We start from the raw sequence: 23,044 nt of genomic DNA on the forward strand, positions 1-23,044 counted from the left end.
ATTTGCATCTTTTAATTGGCTATGTGATGGTAATGACTGTATTCCAGAGGGTTGCACACCACACAAACACAAAGCACGAGAACACAGACGTAAACCAGAAAGTTACAAACGAGCCAATTACTGCGGTCTGAGATATTGTGTACTTTATGTGTTTGGAAGAGGAACAACAGCTAATTTGTTTTGTGAATGAGAATGAGGAGATTAGAAATTATGGAAAATGGATGAAACAATACCGGAAAGCTGGTGGAAGTCGATGACTCATTAAAACTTTCTTTCCGATCTTTCTTTCTCAACTCGCTGCATTACAGTATGTCCTTCCCTCTCTCTCTCATGAACCAGCTCGCTCGCCTGCAGCACTGTGTTCCCTTGTTTAGAGTCTTGCGTGACAATTAGGGAGAACAGTTGGCCTTTTCTGCCTCCCAGAACAGCTCTGCCCATCCATATGTTAATGCACTGCACTGCACACATCTCTGTGCTACTTGGCAGTGAGCGATGATTGGAGGTTAATTTTAATTTAATGTGTTCCTTTCATTGCTGTGTGTGTTATAATCTTACTTAAAAATCCTAGAAAGCAAGTGAGAGGAAGGTGGAGACAGTATGATAATGAGATGACAAAGGAAGACTGATGCAAGGATTGAGTCTGATCTAACCACTGTATATTCTTCTACAGGCTTTCCTTGGTCCGCCTAAGGAATTCAACTCATGTTTCATCACTGTCTTTCTCTCTCTCACACTCTCAGACACACACACACACACAGACTTTTTTCTGTCGAACAGCACTGGCTGGCTTTGAACAGCTTCCAGTGCCTGAGGTCAAGAGAGCACACTTCAAACAGAAAAAATGATCGTCCCCTTCACTTATACAATCCACTGTGATGCATATAAACACGCAGCTACATGGATACATTCATAAATCCCCAAACACTAGGTGTTTAAATTGTATTTCAACTGAGCTTTTGTGAATTACAGTAATTTAACTTTCTAGTAAAAATGAACACAAGTATTATCGCAACAACTCACCAAAGAGCTTTTTAAAGGAATAGTTCGACATATTTGGGAAATAGGTTTACTCACTTTTTTGCCATGAGTTTGTTGGAAATTCTTAAGTCTGTATGCAAAATTTAAAAGCTACAGCCAGCAGCCGGTTAGCATAGCCTCGCACAAAGAGTGGGAACCAGGAAACCTCGCCGGGGTAGGGGAGACTGGGGTTAGTTGGCAAGCAGCTATTTAAGGTTCCTTTGAAGTCTTGACCTGTACCCAACTACTATGTTAAAATATCTGAAAGTTATAGTATTGAAAGTTTTTTTTTTTTCAAAAGTTATCAGTAGACTAAACATGGAGATATTAGAAAAATCTGTTACTTCTAATTAATAGACAAAGAAATGAGCTACATTTTGATAAAAGATTTTAAAGGTAGTGATGAGCGATGGTAGCTAGCTGACATCATTTCATCACAAAGTTGGGTCAAATGCAAGCGTGGTTGGTTGGTACACTGATTTGGGGTTGGTTTGCAAGCAAAGTGTAAAACTAAGAGTTGTAACTGTGACTGTATTTTGAGAGATTAAAACTGTAAAACTACGAACGCTTGAAAACAGGTTTATATTGTTAGTTAATTAGTGTTATATTTAATAGTCAGTGACAAAAGCAGTGGCGTAAATAAGTTACGACAGGCCCCAGTGCACGCTATCTTGCATGCTTTGTCTTACCCAGCAATCATCATTGCATGTCTGACTAAAAATATCAAATAAAGGAGGAAATTAATCACTTATTTCAATATTTTATATAGTATATTTATAGATCTTTTTATATAAAAATAGTATATAATTTTGTTTTAGATAGCTACTGACTATTTAAATAAAATTAAAAGACAACCTTGACACAGATGGGTTTGGCTGTTTGCAGATGGCAACATTTTTAGTAATTTTTTTTTAATCATTTATCTTTGAACACAGTATATTTCCAAGATGGCAGTCTGAATCACTTGCAAGGGCCCACTCTCTCTACGGGTCCCCCCAGTGCTTGCCCCTGCACTGTCTATATTTATGTCCCTGGGCAAAAATAATGAGACATTCCTACTGATAATTTGCTTAAAAATATCGTTTGGTTTTAAAAATGGGCAGATATTCTATTAAATGTTTGTGTTTCCTGGTTCTTGTTCATATTAGATGTTCACATTTTTTCTATTGGTTGCTTTGATATTTATTTGTGTTTATTTTTTTCTTTATTTTGTGACTATAGTGCATATTAAAGCATTTTTATATACATCTCAGACCCTAACCTTTCATTTGCTGCTGGTTAGAATATTCTAATATGATTTAAGATAGAGAAGGACTTCAGAGAGTGAAAAGTGTGCAAACGTACCCTGGTCTCCCCTATGTCAGAAGGTAACTTAATCTGCCTACCTGCGTCTCAAACCGCAAACCTTCACACAGAGCCAGACTGACTCCCTGGTTTCCCTGGTTTGTCAGCCTTTATGCTACACTAAGATAACGGGCTTACTGTACAGACATGAGATTAGTGTTAATCTTCTAATCTAGCTCTCAGCAAGACAGCAAATAAACATACAGTAATTTTCCAAAATGTCAATACTGTTTACATCTCAGTTAGTAAATACATTTTTCTACATGATATAGGCAAGTCAAGATTGTATTTTCAAGCCAAGTCTACACTTGTGAATCTGACACTTAAAGCTACACATTAAAAAAACATATACACACACTACAGGGAACCATACTGTACAGTAGCTGAGGAACATGTCAGAGGAATAACATGCTTACTCTAGCAGATTCTCTATATAGACGATATTGGGATCAATTGTTTCCGCTCTCCAGTTTCCTCTCACGGTTTTTTGTTTGCTCTATTAATGTGAATCAATTGAGAAACAGAGACAGATTCAAGGTATGATATATAATTGATAGCTGCATAACGTACAGCTCCCTCAAAAAGTAGCCTGCTGTACTGAATGAGCATCACTTGTATCACTGCGAACAGTTAATAGTTGCCCACGTTTCTGTCAAAGCTGCAGCTGATCGAACTGATGGCAGGATTTGTGTGAGAGGCCGTCAGGGCCACAGAGACAGTGCAGGAATAATGGAGAGAAAGCCAGCTTCATTCTTTACTCCCACTTTTCTGATTCTTTCTTCTCCGGTCTCTTATTATTCTGCTTGCATCTGACACGGCTCCCCCTGCTCGCTCCTCTCCACTCCTCACGTTGTGTTCTCGGGTGGGAATTAAGTAATGCTGCTGTTTGAGCTTGAGATGGGAGCGGGGATGGAGAGGGAGTTGGGGACTCAGAGAGGGATTTGATGAGAAGGTATGGATGTTGATGCATGTGTGTGTCCTTGTGCTGGCAAACACACACCCTTACTTAGTGGACTCTGGAGGCCTGAGTGTGTGTGTGCGTGTGTGTGTGTGTGTGTGTGTGTGTGTGTGTGTGTGTGTGTGTGTGTTCATGCCATGGAAGATCTAAGCCCTACCTTGGGTCAAGCACACACTGACATGCTCACTCTCACCTTTAGTTAGTCTAAATAGTGACTTTTTGCATCCTGTACATTTTGGGAAATACCCTCATCTTGCTAAGGATTAGATTAGAGAGAGACGATGCCACTCTCACATTTGTATGTAAATATGAAGCTGCATCCAGCAGCCGGTTAGCTAAGCTCAACATAAAGACCAAATGTAACGTGAGCTGTACAGGTGCTTGTAGGAGGAGCCAGACTAGCTGTTTTCCCTTGTTTCCAGTCTTTATGCTAAGCTAAGCAGCTGCCAGCTCCGGCTACATATTTACTGTGCAGAAATGTTATAAATCTTCTCACCTAACTCTTGGCAAGAAAGTTAATGCATATTTCCCAAAATGTCAATCTCTTTAGATCAGAGCTTTTCAAACTGTGAGGTAAGCCTCAACATGGCATCATGCAGGCGTGGAAAAGTGAAGCGGAGCTGCAATTTGAGTTGAAATTTGTTCTCCTGTTTAGAATCATAACTTAGATGAACTTGAACACAAATACACGGCACACATATTTTTAGACCGAGTGTGACTAACACTTTCTATCCTTATCTATTGCAAATAAATGTCCATAAATCCAACTCAAATTTTCTTCAGTATGAATTGATTCACTGGTGTTTTGTACATCCATAGGTATAAAAGAACCTACTAATAGCTAATTTGACATATTCTAAAGCAATGGCTCCCAACTGGTCCAGCCATGGGGTCCAGAGTTCTCCTTACTCATTAGTTCAAGGTTGACTCAATTTAAGACATTCAGCATCATACTTGCGTTTGGCCATGTTGTTGAGCTAGTTTGCTGTTTCTGTCAAGTAGCTGTCCATTAGTCACTCACTCTACAGCAGGAAATGGCACTTCAAAATAAAAACTCTGTGCCGGAAATTCACTGTACTTCAAAATAAAGTGTGTTGGGGTGTCGGTGGCTTAGTGGATAGAGCAGTTGCCGCATATACAAGGCTGTTAGCAGTGGCCTGGTTTCGACTCCAGGCTGTGGCCCTTTGCTGCATGTCACTCCCTCTCTCTCCCCCTTTCACACCTGACTGTCCTATCAATTAAAGGAAAAAATGCCCTAAAAATAAAGTGTGTTTTTAACAAACTTGGCATATTTGTGAGCCACTTACAGTCCATTCAGAATGTACCCATGACCCACTTTTGGACCGCGACCCATCAGTTGGAAACCATTGGTTTAAAGCTACAGCTGGTAAATTTTATGAAAATTATTTTGTGCCATATTTGCTGAAACCCTCACTGTATTCTAAAAGAAGCACATGACACAGATAGTCTGTGAAACAAATCATGTCCCTCCTACTCTTCATATGGCTTCTAATTGCATTCACTACAATAAAACCATGGTGTGGCAGCAACAGCCAATCAGAGCAGAGGAGTCTCTAACACAGCTGTCAGTCATGTCAATCACTTGTGAACTTCGGTCAAACTGTCAAACTAAGCAGTGCTGATCGAATATGAGCCAACATTCTGTTACTGTATTGCCTATCACTCACCTCAAATATTTTCAGTAACATATTTTAGTGTACTGTTTAGCTGGACAATGAGAAAGTTGGTCTGGCTCAGTTTGACTGTATCCAATAGGTCACAGACACTCTTTTTCACAACTAAACAGTACACTTAAATATGTTTCTGAAAACATTTGAGGTGAGAAATATGCAACGCACAACAGAATCTTGATTTGTGTTTGATCAGCGCTGCCTAGTTTGACAGTTTGACTGCAGTTCACTAACAGTGATTGACACCTGAGTTAGAGACTCACTGGCTGGTTGGTTGTTTTTGTTGACAGGCAGTAATCCATTAGAAATGCTACAAGGCACAATAGTAGGCAGAGGAGTATTTTTCACAGGTTATCTGTCTCATTTAGTTCTGTGTAACCATGTCAGCAAATATGAAAAAAGCTATTCTCTATAAAAGTTACCAACTACAGCTTTAATGGTGCCAATATGTAAAAATGGAAACACCGTTATCTGAATTTTGTCTAAGGGGGGCACCACAGTGTCAGACTTTGAAAGCTTTTGATATTAAACATAGCTCCATATATCCCTTCATTCAGTGCAGCAGCTTATTCAGCAGGTAGACATAAATTCTGAGTCTGCTCACTGAGCTCTCAAAAAGTATTTTGTATTCACTGCTTCACTGCTTTCCGCCACTTTGTACACTTTGTCAGGCTAGCCAAGCTGCATCCTTTGAGAGCAGCTACAGTCTGATAATCATAGTCAACAGTGAGCTGTTGTGACGCTCCATGCATGGGTGCAGATCTGGTGACAAGTTTGGGGGAGACACAGTCAGTTGTGATTTTTTTTTAATTGCATGCATGCAAATCGTACCCACAGAGCGCTTGAGATTGCCAGCATATTTCACGATTTCATAGAGACTCATCACCATCACCAAGTCATTCAAAAAGCACTACAAAGAGAATCATATGCTTACCTTTACTGTTTATTTCTTTTAAACAGCCAGTAGTACATGGAACCAGCCATCACCATCCTTTTCACAGCTTCGCTGTTAGTTAATGCTACTTCTAGTTTCAGGGTCTCAGGCATGTTATGTCCACTCACGTTCTCATCTCTCGCCTCTCACGGATTCCCATTTCTCCTCATCATCTTCCCTTTCTCCCAGTATATAGGACTACTGTATGCATTTGTTCAATTTCAATCATTTAAGCTATTTAGAATTGGGGGGGACAATTTGTGTTTTTCAGAATTTGGGGGGGACATGTCCCCCCTGTCTCCCCCGGGATCTGCACCCATGGCTCCATGAGGTTCAATCTACAAGCTTTGTATTTAGTTTTTGCGGTGTATCTGAGACTTCAAGGTTGTTGTACGTATCTCTGTCTTTCATTTCCTTCACAACCCCCCCCTCTGGGTGCTTTTAGTCAACCTGCTGAGGCTCCCACGGTTTCTGTTGTCACCCAAGCACCTGTGCCCCAGACTAACAAGCAGCAAGCAGTCCAGGTGGAGTCCAAATGAGCAATGCACGTATAAGCTACAACACTGCCAAGCCTCAAAAATATGACAGGAACAAGCTCCAAATTGCTTGTGTGGAAATATTTTCTCCCCACCTTTTCCTTTTATGGTCATTTTAGACAACACTGCTGAAGATCCTGAGAATGGTTATGGGCAGATATGACAGTAGTGACTGTAACTGAGCATCATCACCTTCATCATGATGGTAATAACAGTGATGCTGATGGCGTTGGTGTTTCAAATGACTCACTTCTTTCATCTTTGTTGCGTCCTTAGAGGATGTAGGCGTTTCACACTACCAGATAAAATCTCACAAGAGGTGTTGGAGACAGGTTGTTCCGTAAAAACAAAATACCTGTTTTAATTTTTACGTATTTTGTTGCAAATGAAACAGAAATGAGCGGCAGTGGAGGGACAGTTTGATAAGGTAGACAGAATCATTGTTGTCACAGTGAGACATACAGCACACCAGCTAATCCATGTCAGTTGTGACTGAAACATCAAATGAGGGAGAACTAACAGGCCGCTGTGTGTGATCAGTCTCATATTAACCAGCTGTGGGTATACCACTGTAGGCCGCCGTGTAGTGATGGAGGAATTCAATAAGGCGAAACTGTCCCTGTCCTCACCTCCTATTAGCAGGAGCCCTCACTCCTATCAGCACCCTCACTCTGTCTTCCTCTCTGTTTCTCCCTCTGTCATAGAGACTGATTGCCTGCATTCCTCTGGCAGTGATAGCGTTGCTACATTCCCTCACTACCCAGTAAAACCCAGGGGCAGTTAGAGTAAAAAATGACCAGTCCACATGCGTTATAGCATGCTGACATGTTTGGAGGGGATGCTCTGTTTAACAATGAGGGCAGCTGACTCTAACACACCAGGCTGTCCAGAATAAACAGAAAAGAGTGCAAACATACCACTGGCAAGACACAGCAGCACGCACCAAAGCCACTGGCCAACATGCTGGCATATTAGCATAACACATGCAGACAGAGAAGTGTCTTACACAGACATTTCACACTGTAGGTCCATAGCAATACAAGATTAGAACTTAAAGCAAATCAGTTATATATACTAGGGGTGTGAAGATGAACCAATATGTGTTCAGAAAAGGGTCGGAGATGTCACTACATGAATTCACAACCACACGTCGGACCCAAATTCTGCATGAAATTAGAAAAAATATCAGTCTGCTGTCAAACACTGATCTTTCCAAGTCTCTCTCTCTCTCTCTGTACTCCTCTGCATGTGTGTGTATGTGTGGACCAAGCTTCTCCTGCTAGCTGGCTACAGCATGTTCCTTCATACGAAAACCTGTTTGTAGCCCCATTTTGTCACCTCAGGCCTCTGTATATCACTCCATGATTCAGCCATACTGTGTTCCCTAAGAAAACCTTAGGGTCAAGTCAAAACATTGTTATCTAGTAGCAGGTTACATTTTCAGAAGTACATATACTGTACATCCCACAGATGTCTGCCAAGGTAAAATGTTAGCCCTGGGCGAACAGACTGTACTGGCCGCTCCACAGGTCTGCACAACAAAATAAATGTACGTTAAAGAACAGGAGAGCAGAGTGTAGGTGTATGGAAGACTTAAAAGCAAAAATGAAAACAAATCAGACATGAAATAAAGTGAAATACAATACATATTGTTTTAGCACTTTCTGCAACTGCAAAAACTGCTCAGAAATGGCCCTAGGAATGTGCCAAAGAGCTCAAGACATCAACCTGGCCTCTGAATGCCCCAGATCCCAATCCGATTGAGCATCAGTTGGTCACGCTGGTATCCAACAATGCAGCCCACAGGACTCAAAGGATCTGCTACCAATGCCCTGGTGCCAGACACCACAGGAAACCCCCCAGAGGTCCTGTTTCCATGCCACAATAGGTCAGAGCAAAGTTGGATCCAATGAGGCCCTGCCATGGATCAAATTTGACTCTGGCAACTGGCATGTCCTACGAATGCTCAATCAGATTGGGATATGGAGGCCAGGTTGATGCCTTCAGCTCTTTGTGACATTCCTCAGGCCATTCCTGAACAGGATTTTATTTTTTGCGATGTGACATGGCACATTGTCCAGCTGGGGGGTCACCCTCACTGTTGCACTGAGGGGAAGTGCTTGGTCTGCAATGGTGTTTGGGTATGTGATGCATTTCAAGTGACATCCACATGAATGCCAGGAGCCAAGGTGTCCCAGCAGAACACTGCATTGGAACAAGATGTTCAATGTTACTCACTTTATCTGTCATTGGTTTTGACTGATCATCATTTAACAATATTCATTTTATTTGTTATTTCATTTTCATTTGGGCACTTTAAATCTTCCATAGAGGCTCAGTCTGTGGAAACTGTTGGTTTTGCTCAAGAAAACATTTAATGTTTCAAGGCAGGAAGTTTTGTGACATCACATAAATACTCAATGTTCCTCACTGCTGGATAACTTTAGCTATTCATAAAAAAATAACCACTATGTACATGTTAAGCTGTCTTCAAAATGTTTATTTGCATAAAAAAATATGATGGTAACAGCACAAACCTCACTACTTGGGTGCACTGTAAGTAAACAGAGGAGTCAATATAAGGCCAACAATGCTAGCATTAGCAGCTTACGCTACTTCCAAGTGGCCCCAACTCCTCCCTGTTACTGAAGCCAAACACTGTTTTATTTACAAGGAAGTGTAAGGTAGGGTATGATAAGGTAAGGTTAGGTAAGGTAAGGTGAGGTAAGGTGAACTTTAATGTCCAGGAGGGGCAATTTGAGATGCAGACTGTCGTCATGAGTGTGTCCATACAGTGTTATTGCAAATAACATCCTCAGAAGGATGCAATAACCTACAGTAGGAACTGAAGTAAATATCATAAGTTAATATCTAGTCAGCTGTACTTTAGTGAAAACTTCACCCTCCTTAGGGACGGGCAAAAAGGTTATCTACTGTCTCACTGCTCATGTTCGCTACTGTTTGTGTGGCAGAGGACATCATTTTCTAGGGTACTTCCGATAGAGTATTTGAAACGAAAATCAGTGACATAACTGCATTATTTCAGTCACATTTCTACTATTAAAACATTAATTCTAATTGCAGCTGGATTTAATTAAATTATCAGCTTTGAGTACATGTATTATATAAATTGTATTGTTGCAATTTCATCTGCATTGATTTTTGTGTCAGATAGATACAAAAAAACATCTGATATGGAGAGAAAAAGAGACATTACACACACACTCATACACAGAGAAAATCACATGCATGGGAAAGTTTAGTCAGAAGCACAACGTGCCACCCCGCATAATTCTGAAACCAACTAAATGCAGCCCGCTCCCTCAAAAGAATCAATATCTATCCAATTAACGTAATGCTGATTAATCTGTGGCCACTGCCCATCACCTGGCAAGATTAGGTTCTTCTTCTTCTCGCCAGCGATATTATCACTCTATCAAGAGGTCTATTTTGATCCCACTGCCCGATACCGTGTATTCTGTTACCTGTAATAAGATAGAGAAGGAGAGATGCATACCTGAGTGAGAACTTGAGAGTGTAATGAGCGTCAGCGAGCATCATGTTTCCAACTACTACTGTTTCCTTTGTCTCCTCATAGAAAGGAAACTTCCAGAATCAAATCAGAGCAATGGGGAGGAAAAACACTCCTGGTAACTGCTGACCAAACGTCTGATGAAGTATATATTTTTTGGGGGCTTTAAGGGACAGTCCCACCTAAAGGTGCCTGGATTAAAACCACTGACAGAAACTTGTGTGGAGAGTGTTAGAGTTTGAGAGTTTTGAGTGCTGCTGTAGAGAAATCACATTTACACCACCTTCATGAATAAAAGAAATGGACCTCCCAACCCCTTTCATGTGTTATTTTATGATCTAAGCAGTCTGGAATTTAGCAGTAACACTGTATGTAATATTGATCCCAGATTTTAAGAACAGGTCAAGAGTATTTTCTCAGCTTTGCCTTCTTTAGCTAAGAAATCTCCCTGGAATGAGATCATTTATCTCACTTGGCGGAGTACAGAAACTTCTCTACATTTTTATATCTCCTCTTTTGGGTGATGGCAGCTCCTTTCATTCCTGCCTCAGTAAAGAGCTTCTCACATCTTTAGGGCTCGTATAAAATGCAGCAGCAAAGCTTTCAGCCAAAAGCAGAGACACAAATTGAGTGTTGAGTGTTTTTCCAGTGGTTGCTTGATAGTTTTGGAACAGTCTTCTTAAAGATACGTGGCCTCTGAGAGGGAAAGAGAGAGTGGAGGATTGTGATGGGTTGCTTATTATACTTCCATTTATTTATATGAGTGGATTTAAATAGGCCAGCACTACTATGCAGTACAGTTACAGATATTAACTGAAGTGTAAATCTAACTCCATACATTAAAAAACAGATTTATTAGTACAGAAATATAAGTAAATAAGTGATATGGGCTGAATCCAGAAGAAGAGGAACGTAAGTATGTAAAACGTGACTCTTGACATTGATGGGACTGAACTAGAATGAAAAGAAGAAATTCAAATTAATGACAGAAATGGAGTGCCGAGTCCAGTGCTGCCCACCTGGTAGCCTGCAGCCTGCTGTAAAGGATTCCCTTCATGCTGAAAGAGATTTTGAAGTCAGCAGGGAGCCTTGTTGATAAGCTGTGAACCTGCTTTGAATATGAATTATTCACCCTGAGCAGCATATACGATGGTGGCTCATTTGGATTGATTTATCCCATTGAAGGGTGTGCAGATATGAATATTTTTACATTATCACTACTCATTTGGATTCTGAAAAGCAGCCATCACTCATCATTATAAAGAGCGAGGTTACTGATGATTGTTGATCAGAATGCTGCCATTGTAGCTCCAACACCCAGTCCAGGTTTTTCCGGTTTAAACACAACAATAGCCGACTCTTCCTCTTAGAAATGTCGCTATTGTCACTATATATTTTTTTTAGATCTGTATTGACATAGACAAATGTCTAACACACCCTGTCGTTCACAATTACTTTAGTAAAGCTGGTGTCATTCCCCCCAGAATTTAAGACATTCCTCTCTGAAAATCAGAAAAAATATTTAATTTGTTCAGTTAGCTCATATTCAGCTGTTTCACATCCACAAAGTCAACCCACATTCAAACAACAAAATGAAACAAAAAGCTTAGATATACAACCACGCAATGTCACAGGGAGAGGGGATGCTTGATTTGTGTTCTACTCTGCACAGCATTTCTTTTTCAGTTGTTGAAAAAGTGATGTAGAGTTTGGAGCTGTTAACACATTTGGTTTATATTTGAGGCTATGCAATGTCCTGAATGGCTGTATTAACATTTCTGTGTGACTTTCTTTAGCTGCCACAGCGCCTCACGCAGGCAGTGCTGGGATAACAATTTAAAATCTTTAGCATTGGACAAAATCCTGGGTTTGTAGAATCATCCAGTGCTGATGTTTTCTTTTAGAGACTGTGTTTCAATACCACTGAAGTGACAAGTAATAGTGGAACTGTAGTGCCCAAAATGTTTAACCATGTCCTGTAATGTTTCTTGGCAAAAAACACTTATAAGTCTTGACATAAATTAGTTTTTTTCTTTGGCAGTTTAATATTAGATGAGTTCATACTGTGAAGTAGTGGTTCTCAGTTCAGTTTTGTTTAAACTTGTTATACACACCTCTTAACATGTGGAACACACTGGGAGATAAACTGGCATGGGTCTACTAACATGTAAAATGAAGATGTGTTTGCCATGGGCATATAAATCGGTTCAGTTTATGGTACCATATGGTTGGTGCACATGTGGGAGCTCATTTGATAAGCTTGAGAGATGTAATGTTTTTACTCACTTCTCCTTGGAAATATCAGAAAACTGTTTACAACCATGTTCAACTCTGTCCAAGTGAGCAATGTGATAGAGGCAACCCTCTCTGTTGGCAGAGGTGAATCTGGGTAAACTTTCTGTCTTTGAACTACAAATATTTTGTTTATCACAGTTCTCAGTGTCCATACTCATTCAGAAACTTGGTGCCGTTAGGTTAAGAGACTTATTTTTGATAAGCATTGATTGGTCAATGACAGATTGACATCTGGTGACCCAATAAACAATTGACAACAGGGCGTGATCGTAGAATTCTCAATGCAACTGATACCCACATTTAAAACCTGTCTCTTTTTAATGATAAGATTATGACAGCATTAAAGTTTAAGTTCCAATTTTTTTTTTTAAGTCTGTCTTTAAACCTTAGTTGGGTGCTCATATGGCATAGATATGAGAGCATAAAGTGCTAAGAGTATTAAAAGCACAAAACACAGAAGACCTATCAGACAAAAAGACAAAAAAGTAAGTATTTTTCTCCATCTGTCCAACACTTTGATTCGATTTACCAAGATCTTCACTTGCTCTTCCAGATGAACACTTCTAGCAGCTGTAGTCCGGTCCTTCCACGGACTGATGCTCAATAGAAAGCAGACGCACCCAAAGCACAACAGTCTAAATACCATAGTTTTTTTGTCAACACTGTGGTCGTTCAGGATTAGTCCAAAGCAGACCAGAGCCACTCCCACTTTCAGCAGCCACCACAGCCACCTCAGAAAGAGGTGGACCAACATGTAGGTAAGGACGATCACCCCATAGCATATGAGAAGCAGAAAAACCCACTGGGCAACAACGATGACCCCTTCTGGTGTCACTGGGTTGATAGGGAGGCCAACTGCAGAGACATGGAAGACAGTCATATCATTAGCTGGAATATAAAAGGAGTTTGTAGTTAGGTAAAGATGTATAAGATTGTGATTTGCAAATTACCCAAAATCTCCTGACACAAAGTGAACTTTTTTACTCTGACAGGGTTTTAAGGGCGCTTGGGGTCCATAACATTTAAAGTAGGAGTACGCATGTGCATCCAAAACCAGCCAAAAATCAGTATGTCATCACACAAAAATCAGTTCTCACATTGCAGTGCTCCAAATGTCACCTAGCTGTAATAAATAGATGAACAGAAGCCCTGCACTCATCCATTTTGCCTGAGTTGCAATCTGACCTTGCTCTTGAGACCAAATGTACCCTTTGCTCCACCATAAAGGTATGAAGAAGTTAGTGATAAATTAAGTTTCACGTTTACCCCAGGTAAGGCTGACTTAAAGTCACTCAAGTCAGTCATGTCAGTTAAGCGCTCAGTGTGAGGTGCCAGGTAAGAGAAGGTGTGATAAAATTGCCCACCACCACAAGAGATGTGGTGTCCATCCCATCAAGCAGTGGAGCTTGTGATGTGCCCACACAGACAGTGAAACTGAGTTAGCATCAAAAAATGACTGCCATGCAGTTCCTTATATAGTATTCTATATGTGTACATATTCCATGAAAATGACATACATCCACTGGCCACTTTATTAGGTACACCATGCTAGTACTGGGTTGAGGCCCTTTTACCTTCAGAACTGCTTTAATTCTATGTGACATAGATTCAACAAGGTGCTGGAAACAGTACTCAGAGATATTGGTCCATATTGACATGATAGCATCACACAGTGGCTGCAGATTTGTCAGCTGCACATCCATGACATGAATCTCCCGTTCCACCACATCCCAAAGGTGCTCTATTGGATTGAGATCTGGTGACTGTGGAGGCCATTGGAGTACAGTGAACTCATTGTCATGTTCAAGAAACCAGTTTGAGATGATTTGAGCTTTGTGACATGGCACATTATCCTGCTGGAAGTAGCCATCAGAAGATGGGTATACTGTGGTCATAAAGGGATAGACACGGTCAGCAACAATACTCAGGTAGGTGTGAGGTTTAAATGATGCTCAGTTGGTACTAAGGGGCCCAAAGTGTGCCAAGAAAATATCCCCCACACCATTACACCACCTCCGGCCTGAATTGTTGACACAAGGCAGGCAAACAGGTGTACCTAATAAAGTGGTCGGTGAGTGTATAGAAATAATACATATCACATTTTCAGTTATTGCGTCACTTGGACTTATTGTAATTTTGAATCATAGAGGTACTGTTATGTACTTTACCTGTGAACCGCATCTGCTATGACATGATGAAAATATTACAGTGACACATTGTCTGATTAGGATAATGTCTAAATTATATTTACCTTGGATTCCAGTAGCCTGCAGGAGGTGTGTGATATTCTGTAAGAGCACATTCAGACTACTGGCCAAACGTCCTGCCACAACATCCAGAAGCCGAGAGAAAGCCTGGTGGGGTTTGATGCACAGATGCGAAAATCTGATTTAATGGAATTTGCTGATATACTCTATAAGGCTGTGATCTTGCTTTACCTTTAGGATGATCAGATTATACTGTTACTGAATCAGGAATTAATTTATTATTATTATTTCTGATCTTTTTATTTTCCTTTTACACTGAAATAGCAAGCTTTACCCATGTAATGTATGCAGCCCTGTAGAAGCACCACAGATGTACACATATGTCAGCATTTTATGGAATATATAATGGCAAGTGACATCAGAAAACAACTTATGTACATGCAAATATTGTGTGACAGTATGACAGATCCTATGATAAAACACAATGCAGCCTAGTGTTGTTTCTGTATTACATAATTACAGTAAACTACAAAAGCATGATTTATTTGTTACCTATATTATAAAAGTTTATCAAACATACATGTATTTGTGTGGTTTGCATATATTTTGTTCAAATACATTAAATTGTGTGGACTATCTGCAAAAAACAATTCATATTCTGTATAAATATAGACTATTTCCATCTCTCACCTGTTGCAAGGGGAATTCGATTCTCTCCTCTGGTATCATGTCGCCCAAAAACAATCTGACTGCAGCAAAAATTGCTATCAGAAATGCATAGCACAAAAACACTGCAACGCATTCTTTCATTGATTGATTCATATGCCAGCGTACAGCCACGTTAGATGCCATTATGATGATAATTTCTGATAATAAATATACAACAGTATTTTCTTCTCAGTATTAAAGTAAATGAGCAGACAGACTAAACTGCAAAGTTTTCCTTAATGTTGGTAACGTCAATGAAGAGAGGTTTTTGCCACCTCACTCTTACACAATGCCCAGTGACTCATTCATGGAGCTCGAGAAAAACCATTGGCAGCGCTTAGTCTGTTGATTTGTGCAAACTTTTAATCAGCCACTCCTTGCAAGTGTACACCTTCAGATCTAAAAACATGGGAGAGTAAATAATGACAGTGATTTACTTCTTCAAGAGGAGAAGCTGATTTTAGGACCTCAAAGCAGACAAGTTATTTGTAATTTCCTCTCTGTGGAGATATAATGGGGGCTAGGTATTTGCTATTTTACAGAAAGCAGAGTGTGTTATGGAGTACTGTGATATGAGTTGTCTGCAGACCGGTTTCATTCCCTGTCAGTCACTGGCACCCTGTGTAAATGGATGTATGAGAAGAAGGGCCACAGTTTGTACGGATCTTTGCCCTCTGATTTGTCACTCTGAAGGCCCCTTGGACCATAGGGGGTATAAAACATCTATCAAGTCCAACTGGGGAAATGCAAAGAAAATATGTACCCATCCCTCTAATGAGTAATTTCAGTATACCCTGCAGTCTTCCTGACATGCAGCAACAAGATAAGACACAGCAAAAGAACTGCACAGCGCAAGACGAAAAAGGAATGCTAATACGATGCAGTAACATGCTGAGCGTGGGAGGCTACCTGTCAGCGGACACAGCTGAGAAAAACATAGGGGAGTTCTGCAAGTTACTGAACTAGGCTAAATACGATATAATAGCTTAAACATACTGCTTAAGCAAAGAAACTTGGTGATATACAACATCTTCTTTGCTTTTTATTTTTAACCATCAGTCCACAACCTGGGTCTGGACTAAAACATCTCAAATCTCTCAGACATTCTTGGTCCCCAGAGTTTTCACTTATGCTGTGACAAATATCAACATGCTGGATGGATTGGCATAAAATCTGGTGCAGATGTCCATGGAGACAATATACTATTGATTTTGGTGATCCCCTGACTTTGCTTCTAGCACCACCATGAGCTTGATACTTTTTGTTTTCATTATAACACCTCAACAGCTACTGTATGAATGCTGTGTAATTTGCTGCATATGTTACTGAATCAGTCTGAGCTGTACTTTGTTTTTAGGGTAAATGTAAATGTTAGCATGCTAAAGCACTAAACTAAGATGGTAAACATTGCTCCTGCTAAACATTAGAGCAGCTCTGAACCAAGCGGCAACATCCAAGGCTGAAACATAAAGCCAATGCCCAAGTGCCAAAAACTGCAATTTATCAAATGACCACTTGGGGCTTGCTCCAAAACAGAGTAAATTCCCATAGGCCCTCATGTTAAAGTGCACAACTTTACAGCAGAAATAAACATGTCAATAGCCTAGTCTCAACAGCTTAGGGGGGTTACCAAGGCCCAAAGTTATGCATGTTTAAGGGCGGAGCTGCTTGAGTGACAGACTGTCTGCCAATAGTGTCCTCAGCTTCCAGTCAGATCCACCCCTTGCTTCTCCAAAGCTTCAACTTCTCATTCGAATATGGTAACTTCTGGCTCCAAAAAAAAAAAAACATGCTCAAGGCTACAGAATGGCTGTCAACAAACCAATGGGTAACATCACAGTAGCTGCGTCCATTATATGCGCTAAACATTACTGAAACATTGTTAATCTGTTTGTTTATCCATTACAGGAAAGCTACACACTTCAGATGTTATCAGCACATAAAATGTCCATTATCAGTTGTTATTACTACCGTTATAATGCTTAAGACAGACCAAACTGCACCTATGCACCTAATGAAATGATTTTTTTTTTTTTTTTTGCAGTTTTAGGTTTTTGTTTCGCTAAGTTTTGGTGTCAAAACTATGTGGTTGGGTTAGGGGAAAGGTCATGGTTAAAGATAAGTTTAACTTATACAACTAAGTCAGCACTGACTTTTGGTTTCACACAGGGCAAGAAACAGTGGTCTTCAGGGTTAAAGTCCTGTGTTTGTTTGACCCACCCAACCACACCACCCTGCTCTGAACATGGACTTTGTAGCTCTTTATCCCTGTCGCTGCCCGATCTATACCGGAAACTGTTTGTTGTAATTGTTTTACACATGTGTGGAGTTGGTTGGAGTCAAGTATTGACCCTGAATAATTAAGTACATGATAATCCGTTGGTCAGAGGATAGGACCTGAACAAATCAGGCATCTGGAATAGTAACAATCCATATGTGGATTTTGTCACTCATTATGCTACTTCACCTGACCTCCTGCTTTCCTTCCATCATAATAATTTCAGCCACCTGAGGTTGTCACCTAACAATAAACATAAATATAGGGGTAGAGTAGGACCACACTACCTCAAATCTATGTCCTCTTTGACACCTGATAACAGGTATTCAATGGGCTGATCACATTTGACCTGGGTAGGAAAGCCCATCATACCTACATCTGTCAGTTTCACTTTGTCTTTGAGGTATTTGTCAAGGTCATGAGGCCTAAATAGTGTTAAAAGGTGTCTGTGTGTCACTGAACACCCATCTGTCCAGCTTTAAATATTTAAATGTGTGTGTGTGCATGTGTGTTTGCTTTTCCAGTTTTGCCTGACTTTGTTCAAGAGTCTCATGTAAACTAAAGGATTTGTTTATGCCTTCAGATTTCTGGTCTGCAGTGACAGTTTCAGGCAACAGTAACAGCTCAGACGGCACAAGGATGTTTAATTCATATGAAAAGAAAACAACAATATTATCTTAGGATCACATAAACCCTGATGTCAGAGACACTAATTGAAGCAGACCCGATGTAGGTGCTGTCTTCATGTATCAGCCTGGTGTTTCGTCAACCTGTCCTCTCCTTTTAATTCCACCCCTGTGTTTCCACCTCTTCATCTTCCTGTTTCCCCACTGTCAACCTTTTTCCTCTTTTTCCCCCATCATTCTCTTCACCTCCACTGTTCCATTATGCTGATTCTGTCCCTTTTCAGCTCCCCTTTTCTCTCAGCCCCCCTCTCCTTGCTCTTTATTCCTTCCTGGGTGTTAATCTGTCTATTCACACCATACTCTGAGAGAGCAATTAACCTGATCAAAACTTGCAAGTGCTGAGATCAAACATGTTCGAGCAGGGGAGGATGGTAACGAATCACACAGAGAGAAGAGAGAAATCAGTGGCAGTAAAGAGAGTGTTGCGGTGATGGGAGAAGAAGTTGGACAGGACAATTGGGTGGAACCTTCAGGTGGCCATCGATGTGAAAATGTGTGCTCAAATAGCCGAATGGCTCATTGCTCTTCTCCTACACGCACCTCACACCATTGCTCATCAGACCCCGGCTGCTGCGATCTCATCTCAGCCCCTCTTGCCTGTGAGGGATTAAACTCTTAATCCTCCAGACTGAGGCTCGCTATTAGTACCGACAGGGCTGCGGCTATCTTTGTGTGTTTTTTTTGCTGCGTGTGTGCGCTGGCTTCTGGTGTATTGCACGATAGTGTGTGTGAGATAGCAGCTGCAGGTACACTGGTGTGTGTGTAAGATTAATAATAAAAAAAAAAAAAACAATGAGGCAGGGATACAGAGAGTGTGCTGGGGGTGGTGCAACACATAAACCAGTTAGCCGGTTCAATGTTGGAGGACCCGGGTGTTCCCTGTCTGCCACCTGTGCAAAATCCAGACTGAAAGCAACCTCTCTGTGGGTGTGCGAGTGTTTCTTTCTGTCTGTCTGTATGTGTGTGATAACGCACAAGAAAATGACAGACAGAATTAAAAAGGAATATTGCATTACTGCCTCAGTGGGGCAGATTGCAGGGCACCTAATCCATTCAGCTGTGACTGAAACGTCGTCTCTTTTGTCAGAAAAAAAAAAAAAAAGCTGACAGAGAACTAATAGCCCAGCGTGTGTGATCAGTCTCATGTTGCATACACTAACCAGCCCGGGGCATATGCTGCACTGTAGGTTAATGAATAGTGATGGAGGGATGTGGTAAGCTGAACGTCTCTGTTCTCACACACACACACACACACACACACACACCCACAGACCCCCACCTCTTCAGTTTCCATCTCTACCCTCACTAATGTGTTGTCTGCTCTGTTAGCAGCCATAAGGGCCTGGACAAAGTGTTTGCTTGTTTTAGCAGTTCCCTCAGGCGCATGCAACCTAATGAGCTGCCTTTCAAGGACAAAGTGGGTGTGTGAGGCTAGCGACGCAGACAAATCTGCAAGCATATTGATATTTTTTTCCTCCTGAACTTTCACATTGAGCAAATTTGGTTCCAGCGTTGCAGAGGTTGTGGTGATACAGCAGGTGCTGATCTGGAACAGTGTGCTTTCAAAGTCACGACCAAACACTGAGGTCTTATGACACAACCAAAAGTTTGGCCAGCTGTTCAGTGTGGCTTGGATTTATCACTGCCCTTCCTACTTCTGTGGGGACGGAGCGCTGTGTATCTATGACATTCAGTTAGTTTTTATTTCAGTGCCGTGCCAAACACTGGTCCCATCCCACATGACACAAGACAAGACAACACTATTTTATATGAGGTGCATCTTCCAGTTATCATAAACAAAAACAAAAGAACATAAAAACGGTATCAGTTACAATGTTAAAGGTTCTTCTTTATGCTTTCACATAACATTTATGTGGAAACTGTGCACTGAAAACAATTGCCACAAACCATAAGTTTATCCCTTTCCCCTCATCTCACAGGCTTTCTCCAGTTAAGATAAGATAAGGCAATTCTTTATTGATCCCTAGGGAGGAAATGTAGGTGTTGCAACAGAAATAAGTACATACAAATTGAGAAAAAAAAAAGAATAATTCAAGTGCACAAAGTCAAATGAATCTACAAGAGCAATTAGACTCAAACTTACATGGCAGCTGCAATTCTAAATTAGTGTTTTTAAAATGTTTCACATATTAAAAGCCAACTCACTCTTTGTGATTCATCCAGAGGTGTAAATCTAGGCAGTGTAAGCAATTCGGATGCACTGGTGCCCATGGAGCAGGGGACCCGTACAACTGTAATTACATAAGAAGTCATGTTTAACTAAAAGTAGTGCCATTTGCAATTTATGCACTCAGAAAGGCCAAAAAAGCCAAGGCAGTAGCCTATAAAAACACTATACACTAACACTAAAAACATATAATAAACTACATCTATAAAAACACCATTAAATTAAATGAATCCTCATTCATTCATCTTCTAACTGCTTCATCCTCTTGAGGGTCGCGGGGGGCTGGAGCCTATCCCAGCTACATTGGGCGAGAGGCAGGGTACAGACTATCGCAGGGCTGACACATAGAGACAAACAACCATTCACACCTATGGACAATTTAGAGTCACCAATTAACCTAGTCCCCAATCTGCATGTCTGTCCGGAGAGAACCCACACTGACACGGGGAGAACATGCAAACTCTGCACAGAAGGGCTCCCACGCCCGGGATCGAACCGGCAACCCTCTTGCTGTGAGGCGAGAGTGCTAACCACCATACCATCGTGCCGCCCCCTTTAAATGAATCATTTCTTATTTTCTTTGGTATTTTTGTCGCATACATGATACAAAGATGACTGCTGGGTAATATATATGTTGATGCTGCCCAATGTAAAGTCTCTATGCGATCATGTGACTAGATGATAGGGTATATGGGAACCAGTTTGGACACAAAATCTGGCACCAGGGCCCGTCATGACGACCTTACGCCACTGCCATCAAAATATAATTCTATTTTTGATCTTAGATTTATTCAGTGCCTATAGTGAAAAGGACATTATTCTGTATCATTCAGACAGCATATTGAACAAATTTGTTTTTTTCCTGCAGACTGCTTAAACTATACCACCTCGTTAAATGATCTAGGATTAGTGGTGTCTTTCTTTTTTCTTTGCACTGATGTCGCTGTAAATTATGACAGCAGTGTGATGTCTGACTCAAACTGTAACATTTTGACTCTGAGTTAGTCCTTCCCAGCAGAGTCAGACTCAACCTTTAATGAAGGTAACCGCGCCCCCTGTTGCGCGCAAAGGAGCATAGGCTGCTAAAACCACGGTTGAGAGCATCTCCTCGATGTCCTTGAATTTCATCTTATCTTAAAGGGAAGAGTGAATCACTTAGAGCCACACTCCCCCTACAGCTCTACTAAAATGTTATCTTTGTCTAACTGGGAGCTCACGTGCCTGTGGTCATTATTGCGCCTGTCGTCACCTTTACGCAAAGTTGAACTTGGGTAGCCGGAGTCTCCTCTGTTGCGCACCACGGCTCCTCCTCCACCTTCTCCTCCTCCCCCTCCTGCAGCACCGCTAACCGAGCTGTAACGGGACACTTTCAGCGCACCAAACCTTTACCCTCTTTCCTCTCTGGTATATATGTTCAGACTCTCTGCGCGCCTTTCACCGGCTAGGATGAAGCGGACGCCGGAGAATTACTCCTGTCATTTCAACATGTGGCGGTTGGGAACGATCGTTGACACCCTGATTTGGTGTTGAATGATCGGAGGGACTGCAAGGCGGCGAAGGGATTTCACACCGAGCTGATTTTGGCTGTCTGGAGATGAGTGCGGGGCTCAGGATGGTAAGCTGCACTTCATAAGTTATACTGATGCCTGCGAGGGGCTGTGTTTGCAGCTGGATATTTGTCTTAAGTTGTAATGCTGTCACAATACTTCAGATGAGGAATGCTGATGTCTTTTCATCCCATCAACACTGCAAAAAACAGTAAGGCAAATACTCACGCATAGTGTATTTATTGTGTTAACTGTTTACCAAAATGCTTTCATAAAATTGTTACCATTTTAAAATTACTGTAATATAAAAAAAGGGGAGGAACATTGCCCTTTAAACAGCATTTGACTTTGACGTTGGGCCGTTACATTATTTGTTTATCTCTCTGTACGAAATCATCAAACATGATTTGGTAATGAGAATCTAATTAATCGTGAAGTTAAACCAACCTTAATTAAAGGTTTAAGCTTGATAAGGGCGCGTAATAGTTATAGTACCTAGTGTGTGTGTGTGTGTGTGTGTGTGTGTGTGTGTGTGTGTGTGTGTGTGTGTGTGTGCCTGTGCGCAATTGCGAGTTGGTGCGAGAAAGCGAGAGAGAGAGATGTCCAATTGAAGCAACCCAATCCATATGAGACGCTGGTCCCTCCACCAGCTCCTGGCAAATGCAGTCACTGTTGATTTGCCCATGAATGTGATAAAAGCTCTCTGACAGAATGTTGAATACAGTATCACCGACCATCATACAAAAAACAGCCAGTACAAACAAAAATAAACTGAGTAATTGAATTGATTGTCTAAATTTCCATAGCACTTTCAAAGTTTGATTTAGTGTAAAAGTACTTTGTAAACATTTACAGTAAAAAAAAATCGACCCCTCACATGTGATTAAACTCCAAATAAAAAGGAAAACCACTTCACTTTCCCCTTCCTCTGATGCCCCTCCTCTACTGCCCGTTATTTGTTTCCAGCTGAGAACCGGAGGAGGCGAGGCTGATAACACCAGTGTGCTGCTAAAAAAAAAACACCTCCTTCAATTAACTTTCCACCAAGAAAAACTGGCCACATCCACGGGGAAATAGAAATCGATTAATAAATAGTTTATCATGCTCTCCTCCCCCCTGTGAG

The 23,044-nt window shown here is 41.0% G+C and overlaps 1 protein-coding gene across 1 annotated transcript in view; it reads left to right on the forward strand.

Annotated features, from left to right (window-relative positions):
* The first annotated feature begins 21,531 nt into the window (after positions 1–21,531).
* The window catches only part of kcng4a (potassium voltage-gated channel, subfamily G, member 4a), a 30,646-nt gene continuing 29,133 nt past the window's right edge, over positions 21,532–23,044 (forward strand). Inside the window, exon 1 of the mRNA XM_049575215.1 lies at positions 21,532–21,989. The gene's annotated coding sequence lies outside the window, so the exon portion shown is untranslated. The remainder of the gene's footprint in view (positions 21,990–23,044) is intronic.

Source organism: Epinephelus fuscoguttatus, linkage group LG4 (assembly GCF_011397635.1).
Source record: "Epinephelus fuscoguttatus linkage group LG4, E.fuscoguttatus.final_Chr_v1".
Lineage (NCBI taxonomy): Eukaryota > Metazoa > Chordata > Actinopteri > Perciformes > Serranidae > Epinephelus > Epinephelus fuscoguttatus.